Here is a 21,484-nt window from a genome sequence, read left to right on the forward strand (position 1 = left end):
TCTGCTTCTTAAGCTAAGCGTTAAGACTCAAAGAACAGGGCCGTCGCCGGGCCCCGTTATTGGCTTTTTATTTCGTTTGGCGCGCTCCAGGGAGCTACGCCGATCTTTCTGCACCAGGGGTGCCGTGGTGTCCATTGCCTCCTCAGAGGCACTGCATGCCCGCATTTGCGAGCTGATGTTTTGGGCTTGAGACCTCGCCTGGTGAGACGAGGCCTTCATATCGGCCGACCCTGGGGTCTCCTTCACCTCGGGGGGCGAAACCTTCGGTCCTCTTGGGCTAGAGGTCGAAGGAACCTCCTTTGGTGCTGGGATACCCTGGCCGCTGCAAGAGCTTGCAGCGGCCTTGGTTGTCGCCGTGGGGACGAGTGGCAGGGCAGCCTTGGCTGTTCCCGCCGTGGGTGGGGGCATTGGCGATCGCCTGGGCACACTGTGTCTGGCATGGGCAGTTGCCGCAGGCCGTTGTAGTGCTGCCCCCTGTTGCACTACATCGGAAAACGATGGTTTGTTTGTGAAAAGCCCAGATGTTTGTCGACGGGCTTCTCGAAAAGTAATGTTTTGTGTGATTTTGATTGTAACAATTTCTTTTTCCTTTTTCTATGTTGGACAGGTTCGGGAGTATGCGGGATGGGCACCATCGCAGTTTGCGCAGTGAGCCCCATCCTCCACCTTACACTCGTCTGTAGCGTGTCCTGTGGTGGCACACTTTCCGCAGGTGAGTTGGCCGCGGCAACTCTGAGAGCCGTGACCAAAACGCTGGCATTTGAAGCAACGTCGTGGGTTGGGAATGTAAGGTCTCACATTCAACTTCAAGTATCCTGTTTCGAGATGTTCAGGCAGGGTGCTGGTGCAAAATGTCACAATTATGTGTTTTGTTGGGATTTCCTTTTTATCACGCCTAATTTTGATTCTTTGTACTTGTGTCACCTGCTGGTCCTTCCAGCCCTCGAGGAGCTCACCTTCAGTCAGGTCAAGCAAGTCTTGATCAGATACAACGCCTCGGGAAGTGTTGAGTGAGCGGTGTGGTGTAATTGAGATAGGTATGTTTTCAAACGATTCTAGTTTTGAGAGGTTTTCGTACTGGCTCTGACTTTTTACCTCGAGGAGGAGATCCCCACTGGCCATTCTTGTAGCCTGGTAACCTGGTCCAAGTGTAGTGGTGAGGCATTTGGAAACAACGAAAGGCGAAATAGTTCTGGCGTTCTTTTCAGCGGTTTCACAATGGATTACATGGTAGCGGGGAAAGGTTTCTTTCGGTTTGCTGAAATACTTGCAAAAGTTTTCGGTGCGCCCTCTCTTCGGGAGAGGACGATCATGCAGTGGAGGGAGAGAAGAAAAAGCCATAAACTAAATGTGAGTTCGGCAGCCATGCCAGCCGCCCACCATGGAGCCCAACACGGGGACGTGACAAGTCCTAAATATATATGAGGCATGTCAACGTCAGCTGTACACAGCCGCTATAACCAAATGTATTGCGCCCAAGACAGAGCACATACACAAGGTTAACCCTTGCCGCCAGGAAAAATCGGAAGTAAATGGAAGAGAGAAGAAGACAGGATAGATTTAATGACGAGAAAAGACTAAGATGTAGAGAGAGAGAGAAAGAGGAAAAGGCGACTACCGATTTCCCCTGGGTGGGTCAGCCCAGGTGTGCCGTCTACGTGAAGCCGGGGCCAAAGGGGTGTGTTGCCTCTACCGGGGGGCCTTAAAGGTCCAATCACCCAGCGTCAGCTCAACCCCCAGAATCCCCTTTTCCCCGGACACGGCAAAGCCACGCACGGATAGGCGTGGGAGGGAGTAGAAACTCCCCCGTTAGCTCGGGTCCGTGGTGTCGCTACACACCAAACGCCTGCTTTAACAGGCGCCCCATCGGGCAATCGTCACTGGTTCATCTGCTTCGTCATTCTCAAAGTGTATGCCAGTGGAAGATGCATTTCCTGCTCTCAAGGCCACTTTGTGTGAACATCTCAACCCAACGCAAACTGATGCCTTGCTAGCGTTAGTAATGAAGCACAAAACTTGCTTTGACGTTTGTTCCGAAGGTCTGGGTCAAACAACAATGACCCCAATCGTATCGACACCGACGGATCCCGTGTGATTCGCCGCCGCCCTTACCGTGTGTCGGCTTCTGAGCGCAAGCTTATAGAAGAACAAGTCAACGACATGCTCGCGCGCAATGTCATCAGGCCTTCGACAAGCGCATGGTCTTCTCCTGTCGTACTAGTTAAAAAAAGGATGGCTCGGTACGGTTTTGCATTGATTACAGGTCACTCAACAAAATCACTCGTAAGGACGTCTACCCAATGCCTCGCATTGACGACGCTCTTGATACTTTACAAGGTGCCGAGTACTTTTCAAGTCTCGACTTGCGCTCCGGTTATTGGCAGATTCCAATGCACGAGTCTGATAAAGGGAAGACTGCGTTTGCTACGCCATATAGGCTCTTTGAATTCAATGTAATGCCTTTCAGCCTGTGCAATGCCCCAGCCACATTCGAACGGATGATAGACGCGGTACTGCGGGGATTAAAATGGAAGACCTGCCTTTGCTACCTGGACGACATTGTCATTTTTTCGTCGAGCTTCTCACAGCACCTGGAACGGCTAGACGAAGTCCTCACGTGTTTAGCTAAGGCCGGTCTCCAGCTCAACACTAAGAAGTGTCGGTTTGCCAGTCACAGAGTCAAGGTATTAGGTCACGTCGTCAGTAAACATGGCGTTGAGCCCGATCCCGACAAGGTTGCCGCGGTACTGTACCTTCCTACACCAACCACACAGAAAGACCTCCGCAGCTTCCTTGGCTTAGCGTCGTATTTCCGCCGCTTTGTACGTGATTTCGCTACTATTGCGGCTCCTCTGCACGAACTTCTGACCACGAGCGCACCCTTTGTCTGGTCGGACTGCGAAGCCGCTTTTCACACCCTCAAGCGATGCCTCACATCACGACCAGTGCTTCGCCATTTCGACCCTGCAGCACCTACTGTGCTACACACTGACGCAAGTGGACTTGGCATCGGTGCTGTCCTCCTTCAGCGGAACCACGCTTCCGAAGAACAAGTCGTGGCCTACGCGAGCCGTACTCTGTCACCTGCTGAGCGAAACTACAGCATCACTGAGCAAGAATGTCTCGCCATCGTGTGGTCCATACAAATGTTTCATCCTTACTTATACGGCCGGCATTTCACAATAGTGACTGACCATCATTCTCTGTGTTGGTTATCGTCTCTCAAAAATTTGTCGGGACGCCTTGGCCATTGGGTACTACGATTGCAAGAGTACGACTACAGCGTCACATATAGGTCGGGCCGAGAGCACCAAGATGCCGACGCTTTGTCCCGTTGCCCGCTCTCGCAAATCGCCGAAGTGTCACCTTCCATCTGTTCATCACCGCCCGCCAAAGTAACCAAACAGACGGCTGCTGCTTCGAAACAGTTAGTTGCCTCGGCAGACCTTGTTTCGTCCACAGATCTCGCCTTGCTCCAACATGCCGATACCTACTGCCGCACAATCATCGATCGGCTCACTGGCTTATCGCGTGCTCCAAACAGCCGCCTAAGACGACAACTTGCCCTTTTCAAGCTTCAAGAGGGAACATTATGTCGGCAAATTTACCATCCTCTCGGTAACCAATGGGTTCCCGTCATTCCTCGCTCACTTCGTCTGGAAGTTCTAGAAGCGTTTCATGACGATGCGACAGCTGGCCACTTAGGGTTCCACAAGACCTACGACCGCCTCAGGACTCGCTGCTTTTGGCCTGGCCTCTCCACTTCTGTCGCCAAGTACGTCGCTTCCTGCGCGTCATGCCAGAACCGAAAACGTACCACGTCTCTTCCCGCGGGGCCATTGCAACCACTGCCGTGCCCGTCAACTCCCTTTGAATTTGTGGGCATAGACTTATACGGACCTCTTCCGCTTACGCCAGCTGGTCACCCTTGGATTGTTACTGCCGGAGACCACCTTACTCGCTACGCGGAGACGGCAGCTCTTTCATCTGGTGCTACCTCTAAAGTAGCCGATTTTTTCCTTCGCGCCATTATTTTACGACATGGCGCACCGCGTGTGCTCCTTAGTGACAAGACATTTCTTTCACATGTCCTTGCTGAAGTCTTACAGGCCTCTAACGCCATCCACAAGACCACATCAGCGTATCACCCAGAAACTAATGGTCTGACTGAGCGTTTTCACCGAACTTTGTCCGACATGATCTCTATGTACGTGCAACCAGATCACAAAAACTGGGACACAATACTTCCTTTTGTCACGTTCGCATATAACACTGCCATACAGCGTACAACGAATTTCAGCCCTTTTTTTCTCGTGTATGGCCGTGTACCGACTTTTGTTCTGGACACCACCTTTTTGTCTACATCTTCCAATCCACCTTCATCTCTCCCGGAAGAGTTCACCGCTCGCGTCGCCCGCTGCCGTGAAATCGCCCGCGCCGACACTGCTACCATTCAGGACAAGAGAAAAATCGACCTTGATGCGAAGCGTCGAGTTGTTGTGTTCCACCCAGGCGACGAAGTCCTTTTGTGGACACCTGTTCGTGTACCTGGGCTCTGCGAAAAATTCCTTCACCGGTATCTCGGTCCATACACTGTCCTGGAACGAACATCTTAAGTCAACTATCGCGTTGCTCCTGTCAACGCGGCTTCTGATCGTCGTCGCCGCCACACCGAGATCACCCACGTCTCTCGACTGAAACGATATATTCGGCGTCCCAACCCTTTCTAACTTGCTGCCCTCTTTCGCGAAGGGGGGAAAATAGTGTGAGCGCTGACTATGTACTTCATCTTCATCTGTATGACGAAACCATTGTAGTGATCATCATCGTATGTCACGCGGGCTGGCTCTCTGGCTCGTGCGTCTGGATTAAAAAAGGATAACCTGGTTGCTGCCGTACCGGACGTGGTCTCATATATATATATATATATATATATATATATATATATATATATATATATATATGTATATATATATATATATGTATATATTATTCATATTGTTAAGGCGTTTATTAGCCGGCACACAGCGAACATGCACAATGGCGACAGTAACGGCCAAGCACGGGCTCTCAGCGCGAGCGGCATCCTTTTTGGGTAGACACACTAGAAGGCACCTGAGAGCTCGACCAATTTCAGTGTTTGGAAGCTTCTCTACGATTACACCGGGGACGTAGAGGTAGCCGCCTGGTGACCTAACAGCTTGTCACTATGAGCGGGTCATAGTAAGCCTTCAGGCGCTCCACGCTGACTATGTCGTGCCCGTGACGGCGCATGTTCGAAGTTTGTTCAATTGGTCCGATCAGATAGTTAAACGGAGATGTGCGCTCGATGACACGGTAGGGGCCTTCTTATTCGGGAAGTAGTTTGGAGGAAAGGCCAGCTACAGAGGTCAAGATTGAGAGCCATACAAGAGAAACACGAAGGAACGTGGGCTCGGATGTGGCGGAGCCATCACAAATACTCTTCTGCCGCTCTTGCTCATGCGTCGTAAAAGTCTTGGAAAGCTCTCGACACTCGTCAGCAAGCCTGGCTGTCTCAGAAATAAGTGCACACTCAGATGGATCCGGTGTGCACGGGAGTACCGTGTCGATAGTGTGTGACGGGTGCCTTCCGTACAGCAAGAAGAAAGGTGAAAACTCGGTTGTGCTCTGAGGGGCGGTGTTGTAGGCGTATGTGACGAAGGGCAGTATAGTATCCCAATTCGTGTGGTTGGCGGCAACGTACATCGAAAGCATGTCGCCGAGGGTGCGGTTAAAGCGTTCGGTGAGACCATTCGTCTGCGGGTGGTAAGCAGTAGTTTTGCGGTGGACAGAATGGCACCTCGTGAGAATGGCTTCGACTACTTCTGACAAGAAGACACGCCCTCGATCGCTGAGAAGCTCCTGAGGTGGGCCGTGGCGCAGTATGAATCGGTGTAGTAGGAAAGACGCAACATTCAATTCAATTCAATTTATTTTCCAGTTTATACATGCTGGATGGTTGCGTTGGGTTAAAAGCTACATAAGTAGCTTGACGAGACCCAACGACAAGACAATACAGGGCAGTAACAACAAGCAGTCCGGTGCAGTGACGAGAAAACCAACAAGTAAAAGAGAATACCATATCGTATGTACATATACAGCGATTTACATAGATTTCCAGACGGAAGATTGCAGGAAGAAAAAGTGAAAATAGATACACGTGCAGAAAAAGTACTAGAAAAAATAAATAAAAAAGTGATACATACAATAAAATACGGCTATAGCATAAGTAATAAACATAAACAATAATAACACAGAATAATAACACCGTGCCAATGTAGCAATACTAGCTATTCGAGACAAAAATAAAAGAAAAAACACTGGCTATATAACACAGCAAGAAATCCATGTAAGCAGAAGACTATGTTAAAGAAACAACATAAGTTGATTTGATTTGTGGGGTTTAACGTCCCAAAACCACTATATGATTATGAGAGACGCCGTAGTGGAGGGCTCCGGAAATTTTGACCACCCGGGGTTCTTTAACGTGCGCCCAAATCTGAGCACACGGGCCTACAACATTTCCGCCTCCATCGGAAATGCAGCCGCCGCAGCCGGGAATCGAACCCGCGACCTGCGGGTCAGCAGCCGAGTACCTTAGCCACTAGACCACCGCGGCGGGGCATAAGTTACGCACAATTCAATTACACAGAATGTTACAGTATGTGACATTACAAGTGAAAGAAATATAAGCGGAAGTCTTTTTTACTGACCGTGTCAATATCTTTATATTTATTTAAAGTAGATGGTAGGTTATATGCCAACGATTGATGTTTGTAGTGCGTCGTGAAATATGGAACTGACCATGTCTCAGGGTTCCTTGTGTTTACATCGATTGCCAACTGTTTTATATAGTTCTTGAAGTATTCAGAAGCATATCGCGCAGTATGTAATAAATGAAAAGTATAAAGGTTGTCAATTCTAATAATGTTGTACTTAGGAAACGCTTCTGTGGTGCTAGAATAATAGTCTATGTTGCCAATATAGCGAATAATCTTCTGTAGCAACAGAATTTTACGTATGTTAGTTATAGTGGTTGTACTCCACACTAAGGCGCAATAATTTAAGTGGGCATGAAATAAAGCATTATAAATCTGTACTTTGGCCTTTGTAGGTAGCAAACTACGACATCGTGATAAGACACCTGTCACAGAGGAGAGCTTTTCACATAGGTAATATACATGCATGTGCCAAGTAAGTTGTGAAGAAAAGTGCACGCCAAGGAATTTGTGACTGTCAACTATTTCGATTTTTTGACCTTCAAAAGCAATAGTATTCTTTAACGGAAGCAATTTGTTCTTGGAGCGAAAAATAATTACCTTAGTTTTCTTCGCGTTGATCCTAAGTTGATTTAGATGAGACCAGGTAGATAACTTTCTTAGCAGTTCATTGCAATCCGTTGTCAAGTTGCGCACGTCGTTCCCAGACAATATGACAGTGCTGTCACCAGCGTATATAATAAATTCAGCATTAGTATTAAAGTTCACAATGATATTAATGTAGATATTAAATAAAAGCGGCCCTAAAACGCTTCCTTGAGGCACGCCAAATTTGTTTATAAGACAAGACGACCTGTGACCGTTCACGTAAACACACTGGTATCTGTCACTTGAGTAAGACTTAAACAGTGATAAGCAGCTACCACGTACTCCGTAACATTCTAGTTTGTCTAATAAAATGTTATGACTTAGGCAGTTGAATGCCTTACTAAAATCTATAAATAACGCCAGCGCATAGGATTTCCTTTCTATGTTCCTTATTATCGTCTCCTTGATTGACAGAAGGGCTGTTTCAGTTGACCTGTGTTTCCTAAATTCGTGTTGCGCGTTAGTTATGATACCAAACTTATCGAAGAAATTGACCATGCGACAGTGTATAGTTTTTTCTAGCCCCTTAGAAAACACAGGTAACACCGAAATTGGCCGGTAGTTGTTGGAGTCATTAGGGCTACCTGCTTTCAATATTGCCGAAACACTGGCGTATTTCATTGCCTGTGCGAATACGCCCGATTGAAGCATTAAATTGAATGTGTGAGCAAGAGCAGGAGAAATAGAAGTTATACAATGCTTAATAGGGCCTAGTTGCAGGTTGTTGGTGTCTAACGCATTAGTATTTTTCAAAAATTGAAATGTAGCGCAGACTTCGTATTCATCAGTAGGCTGGAAGAAAATGCTTTCGACAATAGGACTTGAGTTTGTTATTCCCGACGTTGCAGCGCAGGTGGGGTAGGCAGCAGGAATAGCTGCGTTAATGAAATGTTGGTTAAAGTGATTAGCGAGGGCATCGCCTTTCAACTCAGTACCGTCATGAAGTATACTGTTTGGAACACTTTGTTTGGTCCGACGACCAAGAACATCGTTTAATATTTTCCATGTCTTATCGGGCCGTTGCTGTGAGGCGGACAGAAAAAGTTGCTCGTAATAAGCTCGTTTGGCCCGCCGTAGCTCACAATTTAATTGATTTCGAAAAGCTTTGAATTCATCTAATTGTACTTGCAAACGAGACTTCAAAAATGAATGATACAAGGAGTTGTTACGCGAAATCGTTTTCAAGTGTTCTTTCGTTACCCATGGTTTTCTCGCTTTTTTTGGTGGTTTTACTTGTTTCATAGCAAAATGCCTTTCGTATATTTTTATAAATTTCTCTATGAACTCATTGTATGCCTCATTGGCAGACGTTAATGCCAAGACAGAAGACCAGTCTTGGGCCATTATCTTCGTTTTAAAGGCAACCAGCCCACTATCTGTTATTCGCTGAACAGTGAATGTTTCTACCTCACGGTTTCGAATTCCTCTTTGATTTTCATATAGCGCATAAAGAGGGAGGTGGTCACTAATGTCCGAAGCAGCGGTACCAGTGGTGTAAATCTTTGTCTCTGCATTTATTATTAAATGGTCAAGGCAAGACAATGTGCTGCACGTAATGCGAGTTGGTGTAGTAATTAAATTTTTGAAACCACTCGAAGACAGCAATGCACCGAATTCGATGGAAGTAGTGCTGTCATCAAAAATATTGATGTTAAAGTCGCCACCGCATGTCAAGTGAAAGTTGTTTTTGCAAGTGAAGTCCAGGAAACTTTCATAAAATGCTAGGAAACGCCTAATATTTCCACCCGGTGGGCGATAAACAACAGCGAACATTTCATTTTGATCGGAGACAGTGAGCATTTCGTAATCTTCTGTTGACACGCAGTATTCATGAACTAAATGGCATTTCTTCTCTGTAGTCACATAAAGCGCAACACCCCCTCCACGTTTATCCGATCGATTGGAAAAGAAACTGGCATATCCAGGCAGTTTCAACTTGCTACTATTGTTCGTATACCAGGTTTCAGACAGCATAAGAACACCCACTTTGAATGAGAGTTGCTCTAAAAAAAGCAAAATTTCGTCCTCTTTATTCATTACAGAGAGAGTGTTAATATGCAAAACTGATTGGCATGGCGGGTAATCAGATTTAATAGCAGAAGGTGACGCTAAGTTTATGTATGCGCAGTCGTTATCCATTTTGATGACACGGCGCAGTGTTCAGCCCAGCCTGTCACCTGCGCCTACGCAGTTGCATATGACGACCCTGAAAAAACCTTATCAATATCATGCTCATTTGGAACGTGCACAGCGGGCGTATCGTTAGATTGCTTCACATAGATTTTTCCGTTAAATGACCAGACGGATTTCCATTTGTATTCATACTTTTTCTTCACAGCAAGAGCTAGAAGTTTCTTTAAGGCTGGGCAAAGATGCTCATTCACATAGATAGCATTTTCACTGGTCAGTCCGACATCTTTGTTAGTCAGACGAGCTCGTTTTGCTTTCCTTGGAATGCTGTCTCGCTTTGCACGAGACTTAAACTGGACGATGATATTACTTCTGCCGCTGTCTCGGCTCGGCACCCGATGACAGACCTCCATATCACCTGCAGTTATTTGCTCATTTATGGCACTGCCAATCTTAGAGACAATGTTAGTAACAGATTCATTGTCTTGTTTCAGTACACCTTGTATCTCAAGGTTTGCCTTCCTAGAGTACTGCTCAGCAAGAACAAGCCTTGTTTCAGGATCCCTGCCTTTGCTCTCAAGACATTTACACTCAGCACGAAGAGCAGCATTTTCACTTTCAAGATCCCTGTTCTTTGTAATCACATCGTCCAGTTTCTTCTTGTGCTCCTCAATTGAAGTGAAGGCAAAGTCGAGGCTTCCCGTCATTTGACGCTGATCATTTTTTAGCTCACGAATTTCATTCCGTAAATCCCTTTCAAGGGAATCACGAAAAGATTTCATGTCTTGTTTCATCTCTTCTTTTATCTTTAGCAGTTCTGCCTTCATTTCTTCCTTGAGTTTAGCAATGTCTTTAGCCATTTTTCAATGCCCGCACAAGATTACAACGCAGGACAATTAGAAGAAAAAAAAATTCCGGATTCACTGTTTGGCAGCAGCGACGAAGCATAGATATGCAACAAGGTAATAAAATACTCGATATATCTGGAACACTAACCTGCGATAAGATTGCCAGAAAGTTTAGCCCGTGCACACAGCTTTTGCCGCTACTGCCAAGTGAAAGCTGCGACAATCACGTAGCTCCTTTTGTAGTGCGCAAAGCGTGACGTTGATCCTGGAGACAGGGCGCAGGCGCAGCCGACAATGACGCCTCCTGGTACCAGACCCTGGATTGCTTCAGAGAAGCGGTGGACCGTTTGGACGCTTTTGGTGCGGCTGCTTGAAATGCCCTGCGATAAGAGTGCCAGAAAGTTTAGCCCGTGCACACAGCTCTCACCGCTACTGCCAAGTGAAAGCTGCGACAACCACGTAGCTCCTTTTGTAGTGCGCAAAGCGTGACGTTCATCCTGGAGACAGGGCGCAGGCGCAGCCGACAATGACGCCTCCTGGTACCAGACCCTGGATTGCTTCAGAGAAGCGGTGTACCGTTTGGACACTTTTGGTGCGGCTGCTTGAAATGCCCTGCGATAAGAGTGCCAGAAAGTTTGGCCACGCGCAGTAGCCGCAGGGTTAGCGGCGGTTTCGGCGTATTGCGTTAAATGATCTATGGCGACGATGGCCCAGCGGTTACCAGCCGACGTCAGAGGTAGTGGTCCATACAAATCGATACCTATGCGCCCAAACGGACGCTCAGGGCAAGGTAACGGTTGCAGACGGGCTGGCAACATATGTGCTGACGGTTTGCGGCGTTGGCAAGCGAGGCAGGAGCGAACGAACTGCTGCACGTAGCGGTACATCACACGCCAGAAGTAGTGTTGTCGAATGCGATGGTAGGTTTTGAATACCCCAGAGTGCGCGCATTGCGGATCAGAATGGAAGGATTCACATATCTCTGACCGCAGACTGCGGGGTATCACGAGTAACCACTGCCGGCCATCGGCGTCGTATTGCATCGGTGTAGAAGACCGTCACGGATGGCGAAATGGCGAGCTCGACGACGCAAGGCACGCGTGGATGGCGTTGCGGATGGATCAGAGAGCAAGTCGATGAGCGGGCCGATCCAATTATCCTTTCGCTGTTCGGTAGCGATGATGTCAACATCAATGGCAGAAACAGCAGCCGAGGATATTGAGCAGAGCACATCACCTTCAGGCAGAGGGGAACGCCAGAGGGCGTCGGAGTCAGCATGCTGGCGTCCGTTGCGGTACAGCACGCGGATGTCGTAGTCTTGTAAGCGAAGAGCCCAACGGCGAGACGGCCTGAGGGATCCTTCAATGATGAAAGCCAGCATAGTGCATGATGGTCGGTGACGACATCAAATGGGCGACCATACAAATAAGGTCGAAACTTTGTAAGGGCCCAGATGATCGCCAGGCACTCTTTCTCTGTGACGGTGTAGTTTGTCTTGGCTCTCGTGAGCGTACGGCTTGCATATGCTACGACATATTCAGGAAATCCGGGTTTGCGCTGCGCCAAGACAGCGCCGAGGCCTACACCGCTGGCGTCTGTGTGCACCTCCGTCGGGGCCGAAGGGTCGTGGTGGCGTAGAGTGGAAGGAGACGTCAACAAATGGCGGAGCTTCGCGAACGCGTCATCACACTCAGACGACCACGAATTGAGGGGCCCGTTACTTCCAAGGAGCTTCGTCAGCGGTTATATAATCGTGGCAAAGTTTCGTATGAAGCGTCGGAAGTATGAGCACAGGCCCACGAAACTACGCAGTTTTTTGACGGACGCAGGTTTGGGGAATCCGGCCATGGCCCGAAGCTTGGCTGGATCAGAAAGAATGCCACCCTTGGACACGACGTACCCTAGGTTGGTGAGTTGCCATGCTGCAAAGCGGCACTTCTTCAGATTTATTTGCAAGCCGGCGTTGCTCACACGTGCGAAAACTTCTTTCAGACGTTGGAGACGCGTGGAAAAATCTGGAGCGAGGACAACAACGTCATCGAGGTAACACAAGCACGTGTGCAATTTCAAGTTGTGCAGAACGGTGTCCATCATGCGCTCAAAGGTCGCAGGTGCATTACATAACCAAACGGCATGACGTTGAATTCGTACAAGCCGTTGGATGTGATGAATGCTGTCTTCGGTCGAGCGTCATCAGCCATGGGTACTTGCCAGTACCCCGGGCGCAGATCGAGAGAAGAAAAAAATTCGGCTCCGTGAAGGCTGTCAATTGCGTCATCGATGCGCGGCAGTGGGTAAACATCCTTGCGAGTGATCTTATTGAGCCGTCTGTAGTCCACACAGAACCGCACAGAACCATCTTTCTTCGCAACAAGAACAACAGCAGACGCCCATGGACTGTCCGAGGGCGGAATAACGTCGCGTCTGAGCATATCGTCAACCTGCTCGGTAATTTCCCGACGTTCAGCAGGCGACACGTGGTAGTGACGTTGCCGTAATGGTGGATGGGCACCAGTGTCGATACGATGCGTAACAGCGGACGCGCGAGTGAGAGAACTTCGCCCGACATCGAAAGAAGAACGATATTCTCGCAACAGGTCCAGAAGCTGGGAACGCTGTACCGACGTAAGGTTGTCATCAATGTAGGGGCCAAATACATCAGGAGATGATGAATCAGAAGTGGGAACAGCACTGATGGTACGCGAATCGGGACAACGCGAGTCATCAAGTACGTCCAAGACTTGTGCGTTATCCACTGGTTCCACTCTGCCGAGACATTCCTCTTGAACCAAGGTAACAGTGTACGGGGATGGGTTGGTCACAAAAAGAGCGGCGTTGCCCTGGGTGATTTGCACAGTCGCGAAAGATACTAGCAACTCTTTCCTTCGGCAAGCACGGTCGGATGGCGAAACGAGTGCAATTGTGTCGGAGAGTCCAGCGCAGTATATAGACAGATACACCCATCGTCGAGCTTGGAGGCACTACGGTATCGTCTTTCACGAGAATTTTGCTCAGTTTGGAGGGACTGTCTTCTGGCATCAAATGCTAGAAGGGTGAGAGTTCAAGTTCGGCAGCGGCACAATGAATGACGGCGTCGTTGCGGGAGAGAAAATCCCACCCCAGGATGACGTCATGAGAGCATGCAGGAATGATGATGAATTGGCCGACATACAGAACGCCCTGAACGACTACGCGAGTTGGGCACTCTGCTGTAGGATGGATATAATGCGAACCAGCAGTACGAAGGGACAACCCAGAAATTGGCGTCGTCACTTTTCGAAGCAAGCGGCAAAAGTTTTCGTCCATATCGGATACTGCAGCTCCAGCGTCAATAAGAGCAGATGCATGAACACCGTCCACAAGCACGTCTATGACATTAAATGGGTGGCTCTGAGGGCTTTCACATTGCCATAGCATCGCAGTCCTTGCCTCGGGGACTGCGACGACTAGTTTTCCCGCTCATGAGTAGCCGACCTTGGCTTCATGGGGGACAGAAAACGACGTCGTGGAGACGGCGACCTTCGAGGAGATGGACCTGGGTGAGACGGCGGTAACATAGAAGGTGGTGGCATAGACGGTGGTTCGTCATGATAGGGACGGCTGACGTGGCCAGCAACAGACAAAGAAATTGTAGCCGGCTGTACGCGATGGCGATAACGGGCTACGTGACCGGCGTAACCGCAGGCAAAGCAGATGAGCTGGTTGTCGGGTGTGCGCCATTGGTTCACCGGGGTAGGTCTTGTCCATGACGCAAGAGCCAATGGACGGAACGGTGGCTGGAAAGGCTGCAGGGGGTGCTCGAGGTGAGTCTGAGAGGTCACGTCAACATACGTAGCCGGCATACCCGCTGCTGGAGGCCGTGCGGCAGCTTCGGCATAAGTCAATGGGGCGAGCGGTTGAACGACTGGAGGCGGCCTGGTGACCACTTGGGCGTAATTTGGGGGCGCAGGGGCCGGAAGCTGTTGTTGGTGGTACGCAGGCATGACCTCCGCTATTTCCTGCTCATTTGCTCGGCGCATGAGTGAAGAATGGTAGTGGCCGATTGTTCAGCAGCCAGTGGGTGGGCAAAGGGCAGGAGAGAGAACTGCCACGCGATTTCCTAACGTATGAAGGACTTGAGGTCTGCCAGCAGTGCCACCTGATCACAGCTCGCCTCCAAGCCAGCAAGCCCTGCAACTCGTGTTGGGGAGCTACGGGTCATCAAACGCTTCCGGCGGAGCTCCTCGTAGCTCTGGCACAGCGTGATGACCTCAGCTACTGTTCCTGGGTTTTTGGCAAGCAACATCGTGAAGGCATCATCGTCAATGCCCTTCATGACGTTCTGGACCTTGTCTGATTCGGACATGCTGTCGTTGGATTTCTTGCACAGGTCCAGGACATCTTCAATGTAACTGGTGAATGATTCACCGGCCTGCTGAGCGCGTTCGCGTAAGCGCTGCTCGGCTTGCAGCTTACGAACGGCAGGGCGGCCAAAAACGTTGGCGATAGCAGTCTTAAAATCGGACCAGGTTGCGAAATGAGATGCGTGGTTGTTATACCACATGCCGGCCACACCCGCGAGGTAGAAAACAAGGTTGCCGAGTTTGCCTCGTCCCAATGATTGGGGACGCTGACGCGTTCGTCCATGGCGAGCCAGTCCTCGACGTCGGTGCCATCCGCGCCGGTGAAGACAGGAGGGTCGCGGATGCGGGGGACACCGGCACATGGCGTAGGCGCAGGAGGACGCGTATGCTGAGCGGCGTCTTGGTGCATGATAAAAGGCACGGTACGGGATCTAAGCTCCAAGGACATCGAATGCGAACCGAAGATGTTTGAAGGGCACAGCACCTCCACCAAATTGTTAAGGCGTTTGTTAGCCGGCACACATCGAGCATGCACAATGGTGACAGTAACGACCAGGCACGGGCTCTCAGCGCGAGCGGCATCCTTTTTGGGTAGACCCACTAGAAGGCACCTGAGAGTTCGACCAATTTCAGAGTTCGGAAGCCTCTCTACAATATATATATATATATATATATATATATATATATATATATATATATATATATATATATATATATATATATATATATATATATATATATATATATATATATATATAACGTTTGTTAACAGATGGCAGCACACTGCAAGCGATTCCTTTTTTTCCTGGTATCTCAGCGAAACGTTCTCCGCACCCGCAGAAAAACGTGGTGAGGGACGCCGTGTTGGGGCTGTGCACTGACGCGTTGTTGGTGCTATAAGACGCGTTGTTGGTGCTATGACGCATTGTTGGTTCTATAAAATAAGCTTTCTCGGATTACTTTCAGCAGGTGATGTTCAAAGAAACCGTCTTGACGTCGAGAATTTTTCACTTGACGTACATGGTTGTCAACGCACTGAGAGTGACAGCGACGATGAACGATCAGCTCCTAGCTCACGAGCAGCGAGTTCCACTTCCCGTCCCGTCGTGGATTGTTTCTTTTTTTAAGCTCGTAGGTCAATTTGATTGTATTTATTGTAAAATATTCTTGAGCGAGCTCAAAATAAAAGCAAATTTGGCCGATTCCACTCACCTGGGAATCAACGTTATGCGAAGCATGCGCAGGGAAGGTGACATGTCATGAAGTGATGCTGAATATATATATATATATATATATATATATATATATATATATATATATATATATATATTTATATATATATATATATATATATATATATATATATATATATATATATATATATATTTAGTGTGGGCATTTGTAACTTACATCGTCCTCATCCCTGCATAATCACAATCACCATCATCCGCTTGTCTCTTTGCCCTCATTGCCACTCTGGGTCATCATCATCGTCATCGTCTGTGTGCTGGCTCTGCCCGTTCGTTTTGCGAGGTCTTTCCTCAAATAAACGCTGTCGCAGCCAAGACTACAAAGACTTCATACGTGGTGGAGGTGGAGTTTCGGTCCTTTGACCTCCCGCAGCCCGCTATACCCCCTGGAGCTTCGTTCAGGCCGCCGCTTGCGCCCACAGTCAGGCAGCATGTCCCAGACCGAGCCTGCCGGCACTGATGTCATCAACCACGCACCGCCGCAAGCTGCCCCTCCTACTTACATACACGGACATCAGCGGGAACCCCCGCTCTTCACTGGTCTTCGGGGAGAAGACGTAGAAGACTGGCTTGATGACTACGACCGCGTAAATGCCGCTAATAGGTGGGACGAGGCCGCCAAACTGCGTTACGTGCCTTTTTATCTGGTCGGAGTCGCGAAGACATGGTATTTTAACCACGTCGTTGACTTACCCGACTGGGCTACCTTCCAGCAGCAGCTGCGGCACGTTTTTGGGACACCAGACATTCGATCGGCCGTCGCGAAGAGGACACTCGATACTCGCCGACAACATCCCGGTGAATCGTATACTTCATACATCGAGGATGTCCTCGCACTCTGCCGGCGTGTCAATAAATCTATGCCGGAATCAAGGTGCGCCACATATTGAAAGGCATTGGGCCTGTTGCCTTTAAAGCCCTCGCTGTGCAGAACCCAGCTACCATCGCTGATGTCGAGGCGACATGCCAGCGCCTTGATGCGCTGGACTCCGTTGGCCTTCAACCAGACATCGGCGACCACCACTCCACGTCGGATGGCCATCTGCGTGACCTCATCCGGGACATTATACGCGAAGAATTGTGGTCCATGGGCTTCACACCTCCTACACCGCGACCTACACAGCCTTCGGGAATGCCCTTACGTGACATCATCAGGGAGGAACTGACATCCCTGACTGGCTCTGCGCCCGTACAGCCACCTGCTTCTAACCCTTTAGCCACGTACCCTCAAGTTGCTGCCGTGCCTCCAAGCGACGCCCACGCGACATTGCCACGTCCATCCTACGCGTCAGTTGCTGCCGCCACCCCTGTGAACTACCATTCGTGCCCCCTGATCCTTCGGCCCACCTGACCGCGCTATCTCCAGGTGCCCCGAATGCCTTTTATTCCCCACCGTGGCGCTCGTCTCGCCCTGTATGCTACTACTGTCGCTATCGCGGCCACATATCTCGTTTCTGCCGAAAGCGCCAGCAAGATGAGCGTCGGAACGATGTGCGGAACGTCTCCCCCGCACCGGTCTCCATCTCCTCCTGCATCGACTGCACCACGAAACAGCCGAAACACAAGACGCCGCTCGCCTTCGCCCTTCCGCCGTTCAACTTCTCCACTTCGGCCCGCCCCATTCACCTCTGATATTCATTCGGAAAACTAAGTGATGCAGTTTGTGGAGGAAAAACTGCATCAGGAATTAGAACTGAAATTCCTCCATTAGGCCCGTGTAACATGGTTTCTGTGGAAGTGGAAGGAGTGCGAGTCGATGCTTTGGCGGACACAGGTGCGACATTGTCTGTGATACGTGCTGATTTGTGTGAACATTTAAGGAAAGTAATGACGCCTTACGATGGCCCCACGTTAGTTGCTGCCCAGGGGAACATCATTCGCCCTTCCGCGCTTTGTACTGTGCGTGTTTTCATCGACGGCATCCGCCATCATGTCCAGTTTGCTGTCCTGTCCCGCTGCTCTCACCAACTAATTTTAGGGTGGGATTTTCTATCATCTGCTTCCGCGGCGATTTGTTGTGGACAACGCGTCGTTCACCTCGCTGACACCGACTACATGCTTGACGACGATAATCAGAAGCCACTTCGTCTGGTCGCTGCGAAAGACATCGAACTCCCGCCACTACAAGAGCAAATTGTCAGCAGTACGTCCAACGACATCTATCACGGGGATGTATTGGTCTCACCGTCACCACTTTGCGTTCGCAAAGGTATAGTTCTTCCGTCCGTTGTCGTTCGTTTTTGCAATGGCTCGGCACTTGTCACCGCTGTCAACTCAACACCGGAGAAGATCTTACTGCCACAGGGCACTACTGTGGGCCGTGTTGCTGACTTCGAGCTTGTACTCGTCACGCCACTTCAGGCCATCGCATCCAAAGAACCTTGCCTCGGTGAGCATGTTTCTTCCTCCGCCTTTACCCCCACTATCAGCAGCGAATTGACATATTCACAGAGGCAGCAGCTGCTCGCATTGTTACAGAAACGTGCAAATTCTTTCGATATTTGCTCGTCTAAGCTGGGCTGCACTAATACTACAGCACATCGAATTCAAAATGTTGGGACATCTATTGTACACCGCCGACCCTACCGCGTGTCTCTAACCGATAGGAAAATTATAGAAGAAAACGTTGCGGACATGCTTAAACGGGAAGTCATCCATCCCTCATCTAGCCCTTGGTCGTCTCCTATTGTTTTGGTCCATAAAAAGGATGGCTCTGTGCGGTTTCGCGTGGACTACCGGGCGCTCAATAAGATCACACGCAAGGACGTGTACCCTATGCCACGCATTGACGACGCCCTTGATTCCCTACAAGGCGCGGAATTCTTTTCAAGCATCGACTTGCGTTCTGGGTACTGTCAGATCCGCATGCACGAAGACGATAAGGAGAAAACGGCATTCGCAACACCCGACGGGCTATATGAATTCAACGTGATGCCTTTAGGGCTCTGCAACGCACCCGCGACTTTTGAGCGCATGATAGATACCGTGCTGCGCGGCCTGAAATGGAAAAGTTGCCTTTGCTACCTGGACGACATTATTATCTTTTCTTCAACGTTTCCCGAGCACCTAGAACGATTGGATCAAGTTTTGACGTGCCTTGCCGGCGCCGGGCTTCAAATAAACACGAAGAAATGCTCTTTCACTAGCAAATCTATCAAGCTCTTAAGACACGTCGTTAGCAAAGATGGCATCCGGCCCGACCCTGACAAGATTTCTGCAGTCCTTCACTTTCCCCGCCCCGAAAAACCAAAAGAGCTTCGCAGTTTCCTTGGCCTCGCCTCGTATTTTCGCCGGTTTATCCAAAACTTCGCTTTCATTGCTGCTCCATTACACCAACTACTTGCTTACAACGTCCCCTTTCTGTGGTCTCAAGAATGTCAAACAGCATTCGACCTGTTGAAGCGGGCACTCACGTCTGAACCTCTGCTCTGCCACTTTGACGAAGCCGCACCAACTATCCTCCATACCGACGATAGCGGCCTTGGTATAGGAGCCGTTCTTCTACAACGCGACAAGTCTTCTCTAGAGAAAGGTGTTGCATATGCCAGTCGCGTACTCACCGCTGCTGAAAAGAACTACACTATAACTGAGCAAGAGCGTTTGGCTGTGGTTTGGTCGGTCCAGAAGTTCCGTCCCTATCTCCACGGCCGTCACTTCACAATCGTTACAGACCACCATACCTTATGCTGGCTTTCTACACTGAAGAACTTGTCCGGACGCTTGGGTCGGTGGATACTACGCTTGCAGGAGTACGACTTTGACATAACTTACAAGTCAGGCAGAAAACATCAAGACGCCGATGCTTTATCTCGTTGCCCGCTTCCAACTACCCATATGAGCGTTGGTGGGAACTCAAGCGCCACATCTACCAAAGTTCATACGCTCGCATCAATAACGCAACCCTTTTCGAACGACGAGCCAACATTTATCTCCCGCCAGTGGTCCGATTCATACTGCAGACGCATCATGGACCACCTTTCGGGAGTTTCTCATCCACCAAACGCGCGACTCCGTCGTCAACTCCTGCACTTTAAGCTGGACAATGGGGTTCTCTACCGCCACGTCTACCACCATGACGGTGAGCGCTGGGTTCTTGTACTGCCAAGCTCTCTTCGACTAAAGGTGCTCGAAGCCTTCCACGACGACTTGACCGCTGGTCATCTTGGTTTTAAAAAAACTCTTGACCGTATTCGATGTCGTTATTACTGGCCTGGCCTTTCTTCTAGTATAGCTCGGTACGTCGGTTCCTGCTACCCATGCCAGCGTCGTAAACTCCCCACGTCGGCACCAGCTGGACCTCTACAGCCACTTCCGTGCCCTTCAATGCCGTTCGAGGTTGAAGGTTTTGACCTTTACGGGCCTCTCCCCGTCACATCTGCTGGCAAACGATGGATAGTGACTGGCGTGGACCACCTGACACGCTACGCTGAGACTTCCTCTGTTATTACAGGCTCAGCTGTGGAAGTTGCAGACCTTATTCTTCACGAAATAATACTGCGTCATGGGGCTCCTCGTGTACTGCTTAGTGACTGCGGCAAAATGTTCCTGTCACAAGTTGTAAATGAGGTACTGCGCGCTTCTGGAACTACTCACAAGACAGCTTCAAGCTACCACCCTCAGACAAATGGTCTCACAGAAAGATTTCACCGAACCCTTGCGGACATGATAGCCGTTTACGTCCAACCCGACCACAAAAACTGGGATACTCTTTTACCATTTCTGACATTCGCTTACAACCCCGCCGTTCAGCGAACAACTTGCTACTCACCGTTTTACCTCGCGTACGGACGCACTCCGACTACCTTTCTCGACGTCTCCTTCTTTAGCAGCCACGGGAATTCATGTCAGTCTTCTAGCGAAGAATACATTTCCCGCCTGGCCCAGTCTCGCCATCAGGCTCGCATAAATACTGAAGCGAGACAGCACGAGCGGAAGATCATCTATGACGAATCCCACCGCGTTTTGTCTTTCCAACCTGGTGACGAGGTGCTGCTTTTGACACCTATTCGCACTCCTGGTCTCTGTGACAAATTCCAACCACGCTTCATCGGACCATACATTGTTTTAGAACAGACTTCGCCGGTTAATTATCGTGTGACACCACTCGTCGCCCCAACAGACCGCCGCTACCGCAGCACAAAGATTGTCCACGTTTGTCGCATGAAACCTTTCACGCGACGTTCCCCGTCACTTTGACTTACGGCAGCCAGGTGTCCGCTTCCAAGTGGGGGGAATTAGTGTGGGCATTTGTAACTTACATCGTCCTCATCCCTGCATAATCACAATCACCATCATCCGCTTGTCTCTTTGCCCTCATTGCCACTCTGGGTCATCATCATCGTCATCGTCTGTGTGCTGGCTCTGCCCGTTCGTTCTGCGAGGTCTTTCCTCAAATAAACGCTGTCGCAGCCAAGACTACCGAGACTTCGTAATATATATATATATATATATATATATATATATATAAATATATATATATATATATATATATATATATATATATATATATATATATAGAAATTGAA

General features: G+C 49.3%; 1 protein-coding gene across 7 annotated transcripts in view; it reads left to right on the top strand.

The window, feature by feature from the left end:
* Positions 1-21,484, top strand: part of LOC142814754 (uncharacterized) — a 208,763-nt gene that overhangs the window by 69,597 nt on the left and 117,682 nt on the right. The window contains exon 2 of one of the 7 annotated variants that reach the window (XM_075893997.1): positions 608-712. The exons of the other annotated variants lie outside the window; for them this stretch is intronic. The gene's annotated coding sequence lies outside the window, so the exon portion shown is untranslated. The remainder of the gene's footprint in view (positions 1-607; positions 713-21,484) is intronic. 7 annotated transcript variants of the gene reach the window in all.

The sequence above is a fragment of the Rhipicephalus microplus genome, chromosome 4 (assembly GCF_043290135.1).
Source record: "Rhipicephalus microplus isolate Deutch F79 chromosome 4, USDA_Rmic, whole genome shotgun sequence".
Classification (NCBI taxonomy): Eukaryota; Metazoa; Arthropoda; class Arachnida; order Ixodida; family Ixodidae; genus Rhipicephalus; species Rhipicephalus microplus.